Raw genomic sequence first — 16,534 nt, 5'->3', positions numbered from 1 at the left:
GATAATGTAGTAGATGTCACCTGCAGTCCTATGTAACACCACAGATAACACAGTGATAACTCTCTGAGTACTGATAATGTAGTAGATGTCGCCTGCAGTCCTATGTAACACCACAGATAACACAGTGATTACTCTCTGAGTACAGATAATGTAGTAGATGTCGCCTGCAGTCCTATGTAACACCACAGATAGCACAGACATAACTCTCTGAGTACAGATAATGTAGTAGATGTCACCTGCAGTCCTATGTAACACCACAGATAACACAGTGATAACTCCCTGAGCACAGATAATGTAGTAGATGTCACCTGCAGTCCTATGTAACACCACAGATAACGCAGTGATAACTCTCTGAGTACAGATAATGTAGTAGATGTCACCTGCAATCCTATGTAACACCACAGATAACACAGTGATAACTCTCTGAGTACAGATAATGTAGTAGATGTCACCTGCAGTCCTATGTAACACCACAGATAACACAGTGATAACTCTCTGAGTACAGATAATGTAGTAGATGTCACCTGCAGTCCTATGTAACACCACAGATAACACAGTGATAACTCTCTGAGTACAGATAATGTAGTAGATGTCACCTGCAGTCCTATGTAACACCACAGATAGCAGTGATAACTCTCTGAGTACATATAATGTAGCAGATGTCACCTGCAGTCCTATGTAACACTACAGATAACACAGTGATAACTCTCTGAATACAGATAATGCAGTAGATGTCACCTGCAGTCCTATGTAACACCACAGATAAGACAGTGATATCTCTCTGAGTACAGATAATGTAGTAGATGTCACCTGCAGTCCTATGTAACACTACAGATAACACAGTGATAACTCTCTGAATACAGATAATGCAGTAGATGTCACCTGCAGTCCTATGTAACACCACAGATAAGACAGTGATATCTCTCTGAGTACAGATAATGTAGTAGATGTCACCTGCAGTCCTATGTAACACCACAGATAACACAGTGATAACTCTCTGAGTACAGATAATGTAGTAGATGTCACCTGCAGTCCTATGTAACACTACAGATAACACAGTGATAACTCTCTGAGTACAGATAATGTAGTAGATGTCACCTGCAGTCCTATGTAACACCACAGATAACACAGTGATAACTCTCTGAGTACAGATAATGCAGTAGATGTCGCTTGCAGTTCTATGTAACACCACAGATAACACAGTGATAACTCTCTGAGTACAGATAATGTAGTAGATGTCACCTGCAGTCCTATGTAACACCACAGATAACACAGTGATAACTCCCTGAGTACAGATAATGTAGTAGATGTCACCTGCAGTCCTATGTAACACCACAGATAACACAGTGATAACTCTCTGAGTACAGATAATGTAGTAGATGTCACCTGCAGTCCTATGTAACACCACATATAACACAGTGATGACTCTCTGAGTACAGATAATGTAGTAGATGTCACCTGCAGTCCTATGTAACACCACAGATAACACAGTGATAACTCTCTGAGTACAGATAATGTAGTAGATGTCACCTGCAGTCCTATGTAACACCACATATAACACAGTGATGACTCTCTGAGTACAGATAATGTAGTAGATGTCACCTGCAGTCCTATGTAACACCACAGATAACACAGTGATAACTCTCTGAGTACAGATAATGTAGTAGATGTCACCTGCAGTCCTATGTAACACCACATATAACACAGTGATGACTCTCTGAGTACAGATAATGTAGTAGATGTCACCTGCAGTCCTATGTAACACCACAGATAACACAGTGATAACTCTCTGAGTACAGATAGTGTAGTAGATGTCACCTGCAGTCCTATGTAACACCACAGATAACACAGTAATAAGTCTCTGAGTACAGATAATGTAGTAGATGACACCTGCAGTCCTATGTAACATCACAGATAACACAATGATAACTCTCTGAGTACAGATAATGTAGTAGATGTCACCTGCAGTCCTATGTAACACCACAGATAACACAGTGATAACTCTCTGAGTACAGATAATGTAGTAGATGTCACCTGCAGTCCTATGTAACACCACAGATAACACAGTGATAACTCCCTGAGTACAGATAATGTAGTAGATGTCACCTGCAGTCCTATGTAACACCACAGATAGCAGTGATAACTCTCTGAGTACATATAATGTAGCAGATGTCAGCTGCAGTCCTATGTAACACTACAGATAACACAGTGATAACTCTCTGAATACAGATAATGCAGTAGATGTCACCTGCAGTCCTATGTAACACCACAGATAAGACAGTGATATCTCTCTGAGTACAGATAATGTAGTAGATGTCACCTGCAGTCCTATGTAACACCACAGATAACACAGTGATAACTCTCTGAGTACAGATAATGTAGTAGATGTCACCTGCAGTCCTATGTAACACTACAGATAACACAGTGATAACTCTCTGAGTACAGATAATGTAGTAGATGTCACCTGCAGTCCTATGTAACACCACAGATAACACAGTGATAACTCTCTGAGTACAGATAATGCAGTAGATGTCGCCTGCAGTCCTATGTAACACCACAGATAACACAGTGATAACTCTCTGAGTACAGATAATGTAGTAGATGTCACCTGCAGTCCCATGTAACACCACAGATAACACAGTGATAACTCTCTGAGTACAGATAATGTAGTAGATGTCACCTGCAGTCCTATGTAACACCACAGATAACACAGTGATAACTGTCTGAGTACAGATAATGTAGTAGATGTCACCTGCAGTCCTATGTAACACCACAGATAACACAGTGATAGCTCTGAGTACAGATAATGTAGTAGATGACACCTGCAGTCCTATGTAACACCACAGATAACACAGTGATAACTCTCTGAGTACAGATAATGTAGTAGATGTCACCTGCAGTCCTATGTAACACCACATATAACACAGTGATGACTCTCTGAGTACAGATAATGTAGTAGATGTCACCTGCAGTCCTATGTAACACCACAGATAACACAGTGATAACTCTCTGAGTACAGATAGTGTAGTAGATGTCACCTGCAGTCCTATGTAACACCACAGATAACACAGTGATAAGTCTCTGAGTACAGATAATGTAGTAGATGACACCTGCAGTCCTATGTAACACCACAGATAACACAGTGATATCTCTCTGAGTACAGATAATGTAGTAGATGACACCTGCAGTCCTATGTAACACCACAGATAACACAGTGATAACTCTGAGTACAGATAATGTAGTAGATGACACCTGCAGTCCTATGTAACACCACAGATAACACAGTGATAACTCTCTGAGTACAGATAATGTAGTAGATGTCACCTGCAGTCCTATGTAACACCACAGATAACACAGTGATAGCTCTCTGAGTACAGATAATGTAGTAGATGACACCTGCAGTCCTATGTAACACCACAGATAACACAGTGATAACTCTCTGAGTACAGATAATGTAGTAGATGTCACCTGAAGTCCTATGTAACACCACAGATAACACAGTGATGACTCTCTGAGTACAGATCATGTAGTAGATGTCACCTGCAGTCCTATGTAACACCACAGATAACACAGTGATAACTCTCTGAGTACAGATAATGTAGTAGATGTTACCTGCAGTCCTATGTAACACCACAGATAACACAGTGATAACTCTCTGAGTACAGATAATGTAGTAGATGTCACCTGCAGTCCTATGTAACACCACAGATAACACAGTGATAACTCTCTGAGTACAGATAATGTAGTAGATGACACCTGCAGTCCTATGTAACACCACAGATAACACAGTGATATCTCTCTGAGTACAGATAATGTAGTAGATGACACCTGCAGTCCTATGTAACACCACAGATAACACAGTGATAACTCTGAGTACAGATAATGTAGTAGATGTCACCTGCAGTCCTATGTAACACCACAGATAACACAGTGATGACTCTCCGAGTACAGATAATGTAGTAGATGTCACCTGCAGTCCTATGTAACACCACAGATAACACAGTGATAACTCTGAGCACAGATAATGTAGTAGATGTCACCTGCAGTCCTATGTAACACCACAGATAACACAGTGATGACTCTCCGAGTACAGATAATGTAGTAGATGTCACCTGCAGTCCTATGTAACACCACAGATAACACAATGATATCTCTCTGAGGACAGATAATGTAGTAGATGTCACCTGCAGTCCTATGTAACACCACAGATAACACAGTGATAACTCTCTGAGGACAGATAATGTAGTAGATGTCACCTCCAGTCCTATGTAACACCACATATAACACAGTGATGACTCTGAGTACAGATAATGTAGTAGATGTTGTCTGCAGTCCTATGTAACACCACAGATAACACAGTGATACCTCTCTGAGTACAGATAATGTAGTAGATGTCACCTGCAGTCCTATGTAACACCACAGATAACACAGTGATAACTCTGTGAGTACAGATAATGTAGTAGATGTCACCCGCAGTCCTATGTAACACCACAGATAACACAGTGATAACTCTCTGAGTACAGATAATGTAGTAGATGTCACCTGCAGTCCTATGTAACACCACAGATAACACAGTGATAAGTCTCTGAGTACAGATAATGTAGTAGATGACACCTGCAGTCCTATGTAACACCACAGATAACACAGTGATAACTCTCTGAGTACAGATAATGTAGTAGATGTCACCTGCAGTCCTATGTAACACCACAGATAACACAGTGATAGCTCTCTGAGTACAGATAATGTAGTAGATGACACCTGCAGTCCTATGTAACACCACAGATAACACAGTGATAACTCTCTGAGTACAGATAATGTAGTAGATGTCACCTGAAGTCCTATGTAACACCACAGATAACACAGTGATGACTCTCTGAGTACAGATAATGTAGTAGATGTCACCTGCAGTCCTATGTAACACCACAGATAACACAGTGATAACTCTCTGAGTACAGATAATGTAGTAGATGACACCTGCAGTCCTATGTAACACCACAGATAACACAGTGATATCTCTCTGAGTACAGATAATGTAGTAGATGACACCTGCAGTCCTATGTAACACCACAGATAACACAGTGATAACTCTGAGTACAGATAATGTAGTAGATGTCACCTGCAGTCCTATGTAACACCACAGATAACACAGTGATGAGTCTCCGAGTACAGATAATGTAGTAGATGTCACCTGCAGTCCTATGTAACACCACAGATAACACAGTGATAACTCTGAGCACAGATAATGTAGTAGATGTCACCTGCAGTCCTATGTAACACCACAGATAACACAGTGATGACTCTCCGAGTACAGATAATGTAGTAGATGTCACCTGCAGTCCTATGTAACACCACAGATAACACAGTGATATCTCTCTGAGTACAGATAATGTAGTAGATGTCACCTGCAGTCCTATGTAACACCACAGATAACACAGTGATGAGTCTCCGAGTACAGATAATGTAGTAGATGTCACCTGCAGTCCTATGTAACACCACAGATAACACAGTGATAACTCTGAGCACAGATAATGTAGTAGATGTCACCTGCAGTCCTATGTAACACCACAGATAACACAGTGATGACTCTCCGAGTACAGATAATGTAGTAGATGTCACCTGCAGTCCTATGTAACACCACAGATAACACAGTGATGACTCTCCGAGTACAGATAATGTAGTAGATGTCACCTGCAGTCCTATGTAACACCACAGATAACACAGTGATATCTCTCTGAGGACAGATAATGTAGTAGATGTCACCTGCAGTCCTATGTAACACCACAGATAACACAGTGATAACTCTCTGAGGACAGATAATGTAGTAGATGTCACCTGCAGTCCTATGTAACACCACATATAACACAGTGATGACTCTGAGTACAGATAATGTAGTAGATGTTGTCTGCAGTCCTATGTAACACCACAGATAACACAGTGATACCTCTCTGAGTACAGATAATGTAGTAGATGTCACCTGCAGTCCTATGTAACACCACAGATAACACAGTGATAACTCTGTGAGTACAGATAATGTAGTAGATGTCACCCGCAGTCCTATGTAACACCACAGATAACACAGTGATAACTCTCTGAGTACAGATAATGTAGCGGATGTCACCTGCAGTCCTATGTAACACCACAGATAACACAGTGATAACTCCCTGAGTACAGATAATGTAGTAGATGTCACCTGCAGTCCTATGTAACTCCACAGATAACACAGTGATAACTCTCTGAGAACAGATAATGTATTAAATGTCACCTGCAGTCCTATGTAACACCACAGATAACACAGTGATAACTCCCTGAGTACAGATAATGTAGTAGATGTCACCTGCAGTCCTATGTAACTCCACAGATAACACAGTGATAACTCTCTGAGAACAGATAATGTATTAAATGTCACCTGCAGTCCTATGTAACACTACTGGTAGCCCTGATGCCTTCACCTTGCTCCTGTGTCTTTCTGGAGTTCTATGATCTTATATTCGGGTTTGTTTCCTCCCGGCTGAGGATTGTCTTGTTACACTCGTCCTCGTGGGCTGTTACATGGATACATTTCTCTCTTTATGGTGGTCCGTGTACAGACCCCTCCTGTCCCGCAGTTCTCGGTGACTCTTCCTCATCGCTGTGTTCCTATCTGTGTAGCGTGCTCTTCATGGTTGTCCTCTCTTATATCCTGACACCAGGGTCAGGGTCGACGCCATCATACAGACTGGTCTTCAGGAGGAGCTTCCGCCCCTGCGGACCCTTCCAGGGTTCATCTTCATCTCATTATAATCTGCCGCTCATTAACCCTTTCATCGATGTCTATAATGTGGAGTTTGTAACCCCTTAGATGCCAGTCACCCCTCCCTGCCTCAGTATAACTTTCTCGATCATCGAAAATTTGAATTATTTTCTTGAAACTGTCATCAGGATGCTGTTTCTTCTCATATTTTTGTTACTAGTAGTAATTGTCAATGGGCTGCTGTTGATGGATCTTGTTGGGCTGGTTTCTCACATCTGTGTCTGCACTTGGATTAAAAGACCCGACTGGTGGTCCCCCGACCTGAGCGAACGGATCCATACAGACCTGGGAACCAGCTCAGACCTGGAGACCTTCTGATGGGAGAACGGCCCGTGTCTGGAGGTGTGAAACCAGCCTGATTCTCATGTTTTATTATTTAATGGAAACTCATAAGAAGCTGCTGTTATTGGATCTGCACTTGTTACCTTGTATTGTTAATGGAAGCGGTGAACAAGCTGCTGTTAACGGATCTGTTATTCTCATCTGGTTTTTCTTTTGGAATCTGTAATTGTTTTGCTGTTGATTTTTATTGTCTTCCTTTTACTTCTGCTGCTGACGGATCTGTTATTCTTATCTATTATGTTTCCATTTAGTGTGTATATATACACGTGTATCTCACTAAATTACAATATCATCAAAAAGTTACTTTATTTCAGTTCTTCAATACAAAAAGTGAAACTCCTATATTATATAGAGTCATTACACACAGAGGGATCTATTATATAGAGTCATTACACACAGAGGGATCTATTATATAGAGTCATTACACACAGAGGGATCTATTATATAGAGTCATTACACACAGAGGGATCTATTATATAGAGTCATTACACGCAGAGGGATCTATTATATAGAGTCATTACACACAGAGGGATCTATTATATAGAGTCATTACACACAGAGGGATCTATTATATAGAGTCATTACACACAGAGTGATCTATTATATAGAGTCATTACACACAGAGGGATCTATTATATAGAGTCATTACACACAGAGGGATCTATTATATAGAGTCATTACACACAGATGGATCTATTATATAGAGTCATTACACGCAGAGGAATCTATTATATAGAGTCATTACACACCGAGGAATCTATTATATAGAGTCATTACACACAGAGTGATCTATTATATAGAGTCATTACACACAGAGGGATCTATTATATAGAGTCATTACACAAAGAGGGATCTATTATATAGAGTCATTACACGCAGAGGGATCTATTATATAGAGTCATTACACGCAGAGGGATCTATTATATAGAGTCATTACACACAGAGGGATCTATTATATAGAGTTATTACACACAGAGGGATCTATTATATAGAGTCATTACACACAGAGGGATCTATTATATAGAGTCATTACACACAGAGGGATCTATTATATAGAGTCATTACACACAGAGGGATCTATTATATAGAGTCATTACACACAGAGGGATCTATTATATAGAGTCATTACACACAGAGGGATCTATTATATAGAGTCATTACACACAGAGGGATCTATTATATAGAGTCATTACATGCAGAGGAATCTATTATATAGAGTCATTACACACAGAGGAATCTACAGTTATATGAAAAAGTTTGGGCACCCCTATTAATCTTAAGCTTAATGTTTTATAAAAATTGGTGTTTTTGCAACAGCTATTTCAGTTTGATCTATGTAATAACTGTTGGACACAGTAATGTTTCTGCCTTGAAATGAGGTTTAATGTACTAACAGAAAATGTGCAATCTGCATTCAAACAAAATTTGACAGGTGCATAAGTATGGGCACCCTTATCATTTTCTTGTTTTAAATAATCCTACCTACTTTTTACTGACGTACTAAAGCACTTTTTTGGTTTTGTAACTGTGGGACCCCAGGGTTCTGGTTTCCACAGTAATAGCAATATTATGTCTGAGAGCAGGTGGGAGGTTTCCTGGTCAGACATCCTAAGCATGCCACACCTCCTGCCCAGTCCTGGGAGGGGAAGAACTTCCCCTATATAAAGCTGGGGCTGAGGCAGGGTTAGTGAGAAAAGAGTAGAGAGAGAAGAGGAGAAGCAGCTATAGGAAAGAGAGATCAGGAGCTCTGGGGAAGTCGTGCTAAAAGGAATCAGGGGCTGGCAGCTGTAGAGCTCGCCCTGATTGAAGAGTTACCACCGGACCCGGAGTCCGAGGCTGTGGGGACTAATCCTTACCCAGCAGCAGAAACCGACCGGCAGGGGATTTCAGGTCCTCTGGCCAAGAAACCCGAAGGCACGGTCACACGCATGGGACCAGCACCGCCATCGTGGAGCGGAAGCCACTAGAAGGCCCCGAGTCACCGGCCATACGGGTGAGCACCACACGGTACACTCAGGGACGTGGGCTACTTTTACCCGCCTCTAGCAAGGTAGCCAGTAGAGTACAACTAGTTGGGGAGGCCTACAACTCCCCCTGGCCAGGGGGATCCCATCTGTTCAAGGACTGACCAGGCCCCGACCGTTAGCCAGTACTCCGGGAGGGTCTATTTTCGTCACCAGTAAAGACCTTGAACTACACCGCATCGTCTCTGAGTGGTTCCTGCTACCCCCATCATCCACGTCGGCTGCCCTGAGGCCATACCCCTCCCGTTGGGGGTTATACCATCCACGCTGCACAATCCTTCCACCGGCCTCAGCGGTCTGCCCTGCAGCGGCAGCTCCATAGCTGCATTCAACGGGTGGCGTAGTCGTCCAACATCTACTGCTAATACTCAGCCACACAGTTTGACTCCCTGGGCACGGACCGGGTCACCGCCACGAGACTACTACCCCCAACAGGCCCGGCTCCGGGTAGTCCCCGCGTGCGCAACGCTACACCAAGTAGGCCCAGGGGCGCGTCAACCTTTTGGCGTAGTCGGCAGGATTTCATGCCCGCAACCACCGGGTACTGCGTGCCTGAAAAAGACTGTTCAAACTTACCAGTGGTGAAGATTCCCGCCATCCGGCGCCATCTTCTACCTTCTTCCCGCCATCCGCGAAGTTTTCCCGCCATCCGGCGCCATCTTCTGCCTTCTTCCCGCCATCCGTGGAGTTTTCCCGCCGTTGGACGCCATCTTGAAGACGCCGCGCGGGAAGAAGAGGGGCGTGGACTCTGAAAGCGCGCGAGAACTGAAGCCCCGCCTCACGTCAGGACGTTGCGTAAGGTCCTGGAAGGAGCCCAGCAGACGCCGACGTCACAGGAGCGCGACGGAAGGTCCTCAACCCTGACGATCCACTGCGGAGCCGCGGCCTACGGAAGAGGATCATCGCAAGGTAGGCCACGGTCCACTAGGGGGGCAGAAAGATGTCGGATACGGAGGAGAGCTTCACTGCCTCAACCCCCGCCAGCGCCACCGCTGCTGCAGTCATGCCTTTCACCATGCCCTATATCCCGGGAGCAGCCTGGCTACCCCAGTACTCAGGGGAGTCACATACCCTGAATGACTTTAAAGAAAAGCTGGATAGCCTCTTCCAGGTGTACCCCCTCACAGAAGAGCAAAAAGTGAGCATCCTGGTGGCCCAACTAACCGGGGCAGCCCAAAGGGAGGTAAAGTCCTGGCCACCTGGGAGGAGGACTGTCGCAGGGATACTAACCCGGCTGAGGGACACCTTTGATACCCGCACCTCAGCCGAGATTAAGCTTAGATTCTACGGGTGCAAACAGCGAGCACATGAGAGTATAAGGGACTATGCACTAAACCTACAAGAGGCCCTGAGAGCCATTAAGCAGACCGACCCTGACGGCGTGGGAAACGAGGACAGGCTGTTGACCGAACAATTTATAGAGGGACTATATTGCAATGCCCACCGAACCCAGTTGCGGGCAATGGCCTTACAGGATCCCCATCTGGACTTTGCACAGTTCAAGGACAGAGCCATCCGGGTGCTCCTAGAACCGGCACCGGGTGGCGTGGTGACCCACAGGCGCCCTACTACCGCTTACCACCAGGAGGCGGCGCCCTTGTCGGTAGGGCCTGTGGGAGCTGATGCGCAGGCTATGAACAATGACCCGGCTCCGGACCTGCACCATCAGGTCCAAGAGCTAGCTAAAAGCGTTGCTGCGCTAACCCGAACTGTGCAGTCTTTACAGGTTTCCACTCCAGAGAAGATCCAGCTGGCATCCGGACCGGAGGACATCCCGTGGCGTCGACCAAGGAGGACCCCACCGGCCAGAGGAAGACCCAGCGACCGGTACAACGAGGAAGGACAACCTATCTGCCGCCGCTGCAATCAACCCGGACATATGGCAAGGTACTGTCCTTTAAACTGGCACAACCTGGGGTAGAGGGCCAACCCCCAGGAAAAAGATCACCAGGCCCATCGAACTGGCGCGACAAATATGTGGGAGGACGTCCAGTCTTGCCTGTGGTACTGGATGGCATCCCTATGAGTGCCCTACTGGACACCGGGTCACAGGTCACCACCATCCCGTACGTGCTCTTCAAGCAGTACTGGAATGACTCGGATATAACCCGCTATCCAGACGACGACTTGAGTATCATCGCCAGTAATGGTCAGCCCGTGCCACAGATCGGATTTAAAGAAATGACCATTAAAATCGGTAGAGTCGAACTGGCAGCACAGGGACTGATCATTGTAGACATTGACAAGCGCGAGAGTCACCCAAAGATAACTCTAGGAACTAATGTGATTGAAAATTGTCTTGCAGAGGTGATTTTCATTTTACAGCAGGTTGCCAAGAACGCCAGCTCCGGCCAGCAGCGAGTGCTCCAGAAAGAGATCCGGGCACTGATGCGACGGCAACAGGTGGAACTCTCCGGTGGTGAGATTGGTAGCGTAAGAATGTGTGACCCTTTCCCTATTGCCATGCCCCCGAAAAGTGAAATGATGATTTGGTGCCGGGCAGCTATTGGTCTGAGAGGTAGAGATTACCAGGCCATGGTAGAACCAGTCTACTCAGACAGTAGGCCCACCATTTTGACAGCACGGGGGGTAGTTGATGTACGCCATGGGAGGGTGCCCGTTCGTATAATAAATATCGGGAAAAGGGAAGTATACCTGCCCCGGTATGCTATGCTAGCCAAATTATATACTATCAACCAAAATTCTATACAGTCTGTGGAACCCTTGCCTCCATCTCACCCGGAGGAAGGTAACGGCTCTACGAAAATAATGGAGGATTGGTGTCAGCAACTACATTTGGGTACTGACTCCACTCCCTCCCACCAGAAACAGGGAGTCTACCGGGTGGTTCGAGAGTACGAGAGAGTGTTTAGTAAACACCCGTTAGACTTCGGGCGAGTCAAGGGGGTAGAACACCACATCCCCACGGGAGACCATCCTCCCATAAAAGAGAGGTATCGACCCGTACCCCCTGCACACTACCAACACGCCAAGGGGATGCTTAGAGACATGAAGGAGGCTGGGGTAATCAGGGATAGCTGTAGCCCCTGGGCAGCTCCACTAGTCTTGGTCAAAAAGAAAGACAACACCATGAGAATGTGTGTAGATTACCGGAAAATTAACCGTATCACACACAAAGATGCGTACCCCTTACCAAGAATAGAGGAGTCTTTGGCTGCTTTAAAATCTGCTAACTTCTTCTCCACCTTGGATCTCACTAGCGGGTACTGGCAGGTTCCTGTAGCAGAGGCGGACCGGGAGAAGACCGCATTCACCACCCCGATGGGACTTAGCGAGTTTACCTGCATGCCGTTCGGACTCTGCAACGCACCAGGAACCTTCCAGCGATTGATGGAATGCTGTCTGGGACACCGAAACTTTGAGACGGTCCTGTTATACCTGGACGATGTCATCGTCTATTCCAAGACCTACGAGGACCACCTGAAACACCTGGCGGAAGTGTTCGAAGCTCTGGCAAGTTACGGCCTAAAGGTGAAACCCTCCAAGTGTCACCTCCTGAAGCCAAAGGTGCAGTACCTGGGACACGTGGTGAGTGCTGACGGAGTGGCTCCCGACCCTGATAAGATCACCGCAATTAAGGAATGGCCAAGCCCCTCCAGCGTAAAGGAAGTGAGGCAGTTCCTCGGGTTGGTAGGCTACTACCGAAGGTTCATTCCCAGTTTCACCAAAAAGGCAGCTCCTATGCAGGACCTCCTGATAGGCCAGTCCAGGAAGGCCAAGAACCAGAAGCCACCCTTCAGATGGGAGAAGCTGGAAGAAGAGTCCTTCCGCCAGCTGAAGATGGCCCTCACGGGGGATGAAATCCTGGCGTACCCTGATTATAGCCAGCCCTTTATCCTCTACACCGACGCCAGTAACATCGGGCTAGGAGCCGTACTGTCCCAGATCCAGCAGGGGAAGGAACGGGTAATTGCTTACGCCAGCCGAAAACTGCGACCCACCGAAAGAAACCCTGAGAATTACAGCTCATTTAAGCTAGAGTTCCTGGCAGTGGTGTGGGCAGTCACCGAACGTTTTAAGCACTACCTCGCTGCTTCCCGGTTCACCGTGTACACGGATAACAACCCGTTGACACACCTGGACACTGCAAGACTCGGTGCCCTAGAGCAGAGATGGATGGCCCGCTTGTCCAACTATGAGTTTACAATCAAATACCGGGCAGGACGCTCCAATACCAACGCGGACGCCCTGTCCAGGATGCCGAACCTACCGGACGTAGGGGAAGATTCAGAGGAACTGGAAGAAGTTGAACTCCCCGCGTTCCACCGTCATGGGACTATCCAGTATTCCCACCGTGTAAGGAGTAAGCAATCCGCTACGTTCAACCCATTACCTCATTACAACTGGGCGGAGACGCAAGACAGTGACCCTGCCGTCCGACTGGTAAAGGAGATGCTGACTCGGCCAGATGCATGCCTTGACCCAGACGCTCCGGAGGAAGCCAAGCAACTGTGGGCTGAGAAGAGTCGACTGTTCCTTTACAAGGGGAAGTTGTGCCGCAGAATGGTTAACTCCCGGACGCACGAACTAATCTGGCAAGTAGTGGTGCCAAGAAGAGACGCAGCTATGGTGATGGAGGCATACCACGACGGAGCTGGGCACTTCGGATGGAAGAAGCTGGAGTTCCTGCTGCGCGGGCGGTTCCATTGGGTAGGCATGAGAGGAATCATCGAGAGGTGGTGCAGAGACTGTGGCCCATGCAACCTAAGAAGGAGGGACCGTGCCAGCCAGAAGACTCCCCTGCAGTCCATCATCACCAGACAGCCGTTGGAACTGGTAGCCTTGGATCATGTAAAACTGACCCCAAGCAGAAGTGGCTACGTCTACGCGTTAACCATCGTGGATCACTACTCCCGGTTCTTGGTTGTCGTCCCCGTCAAGGACTTAACGGCTCAAACAGCAGCTAGAGCCTTCCAGCAGCACTTCTGCCGTCCGCACGGATACCCGGAGCAGGTGCTGACGGACCAGGGGCCTGCCTTTGAAGCGGAAGTCTTCCAGGAGTTCTGCACCCTGTATGGCTGCCGGAAGATTAGAACAGCACCCTATCACCCGCAAACTAATGGACTTTGTGAGAAAATGAACCAGGTGGTGATAGATCTTCTGAAAACATTGCCCCTGGAAGAACGTAGCCTGTGGCCTGAAAAGCTGCCCGACCTGGTGAACCTATACAACCACATCCCTGTAGGTTCCACCAACTGTACCCCGGCTTACCTAATGAGGGCAAGACCTGGTAAGCTTCCTGTTGATCTGGAGATGGGAGTCCTGACACCCGAGGACACTTCACCAGAAGCAGACTGGGACACAGAGAGGCAGCAGCAGTACCGGAAAGTACAGGAGAGCGTGGAGCGAAGTCTCTGTCAAGCTAGGGAAAGACAAGAGAAAACTTACAACCAGTATGCTCCCGCTGTTCCCCTGGTGCCCGGAGAGCAGGTCTTGAAGAGGAAAAGACGGCTCCACAAGTTGGACGACCAGTGGGAGAAGGACCCGTACACCGTACTGCCCTCAAGCCACGACAACCCAAAGATCTGTACAATCAGTAAAGACGGAGGGGAAACCACAGCCATTGTATCCCGGGATCACCTGAAGAAGTGTCCCGAACAGCTACGGAACCCTGAAGAGGAACAAGAAGACCCTTGACCCGTAGAGGAAAGGGAAGATATGGTTAGTACTGTGCTCGGAGACTTTCCTCGGTCTTGGACTCAAGTCAATGGTGCTGTTGTGGTACCCGTCCTCACGTTCCTCCAACCAGCATCCCAAGTGCCTACGGAGACACAGGTAGAGCTGGAAGAACAGCCGGTCCAGGAGGCAGAAGACCCCACACAAGCAGACCAGGAGAATCAACCCTCTGCTTATAGTGAGCCTGCCATACCCCTAGTGAGCCAAAGAGTCCGTAGACGGCTGCCCAGTTTACCCTTGACAGCTCCTATACCCTGTAGCTCAGGACCAGTCAGCCAGCTCCGTAGGTCCACTAGGGTCACTAGAGGTCAGTTGCCCATACGGTGGAGGATCTAAATGTTCAAGCTATTCTATTAATGTTTACCTGTTTATTGTTGCTTGTGTATAATTATGTGTTTCTAGTTATTTGTAGGAGTCTTTGGTGGATTTACCGGGAATCCTTTGTGCATATAGTTGGAGCGTAACCCAGGACGGACTAAAAGACTGATAAGGACTCGGGGCAGGACAGACCCCTACCTGGTTACGTCTCCCTGTTTTGGTGAAATGGACACCTTTGTTTTCCCCAAAAGTTACACCCGGTTGCGGACACGCCATGACCACCTTATGTGTTGTCTCAACCAGAACATTATTGTTTATACCTTGTTATGTTTACAAAAGTATGTTTAGTCCCGGAGTACTAAATTTCACTAGGGGGGAATGTGGCACCCCAGGGGTCTGGTTTCCACAGTAATAGCAATATTATGTCTGAGAGCAGGTGGGAGGTTTCCTGGTCAGACATCCTATGCATGCCACACCTCCTGCCCAGTCCTGGGAGGGGAAGAACTTCCCCTATATAAAGCTGGGGCTGAGGCAGGGTTAGTGAGAAAAGAGTAGAGAGAGAAGAGGAGAAGCAGCTATAGGAAAGAGAGATCAGGAGCTCTGGGGAAGTCGTGCTAAAAGGAATCAGGGGCTGGCAGCTGTAGAGCTCGCCCTGATTGAAGAGTTACCACCGGACCCGGAGTCCGAGGCTGTGGGGACTAATCCTTACCCAGCAGCAGAAACCGACCGGCAGGGGATTTCAGGTCCTCTGGCCAAGAAACCCGAAGGCACGGTCACACGCATGGGACCAGCACCGCCGTCGTGGAGCGGAAGCCACTAGAAGGCCCCGAGTCACCGGCCATACGGGTGAGCACCACACGGTACACTCAGGGACGTGGGCTACTTTTACCCGCCTCTAGCAAGGTAGCCAGTAGAGTACAACTAGTTGGGGAGGCCTACAACTCCGCCTGGCCAGGGGGATCCCATCTGTTCAAGGACTGACCAGGCCCCGACCGCTAGCCAGTACTCCGGGAGGGTCTATTTTCGTCACCAGTAAAGACCCTGAACTACACCGCATCGTCTCTGAGTGGTTCCTGCTACCCCCATCATCCACGTCGGCTGCCCTGAGGCCATACCCCTCCCGTTGGGGGTTATACCATCCACGCTGCACAATCCTTCCACCGGCCTCAGCGGTCTGCCCTGCAGCGGCAGCTCCATAGCTGCATTCAACGGGTGGCGTAGTCGTCCAACATCTACTGCTAATACTCAGCCACACAGTTTGACTCCCTGGGCACGGACCGGGTCACCGCCACGAGACTACTACCCCCAACAGGCCCGGCTCCGGGTAGTCCCCGCGTGCGCAACGCTACACCAAGTAGGCCCA

At 47.3% G+C, this 16,534-nt stretch overlaps 1 protein-coding gene across 1 annotated transcript in view; it reads left to right on the top strand.

The window, feature by feature from the left end:
• Window positions 1–16,534, top strand: part of CLU (clusterin) — a 240,874-nt gene that overhangs the window by 62,834 nt on the left and 161,506 nt on the right. The gene's annotated exons all lie outside the window — the stretch shown is intronic.

Source organism: Phyllobates terribilis, unplaced genomic scaffold (assembly GCF_046119375.1).
Source record: "Phyllobates terribilis strain yellow unplaced genomic scaffold, ASM4611937v1 Scaffold_3__8_contigs__length_932513732, whole genome shotgun sequence".
NCBI classification, from domain to species: Eukaryota; Metazoa; Chordata; class Amphibia; order Anura; family Dendrobatidae; genus Phyllobates; species Phyllobates terribilis.
Note: the sequence above shows the minus strand (reverse complement) of the source record. Positions and strands in the feature narration are given on the sequence as shown.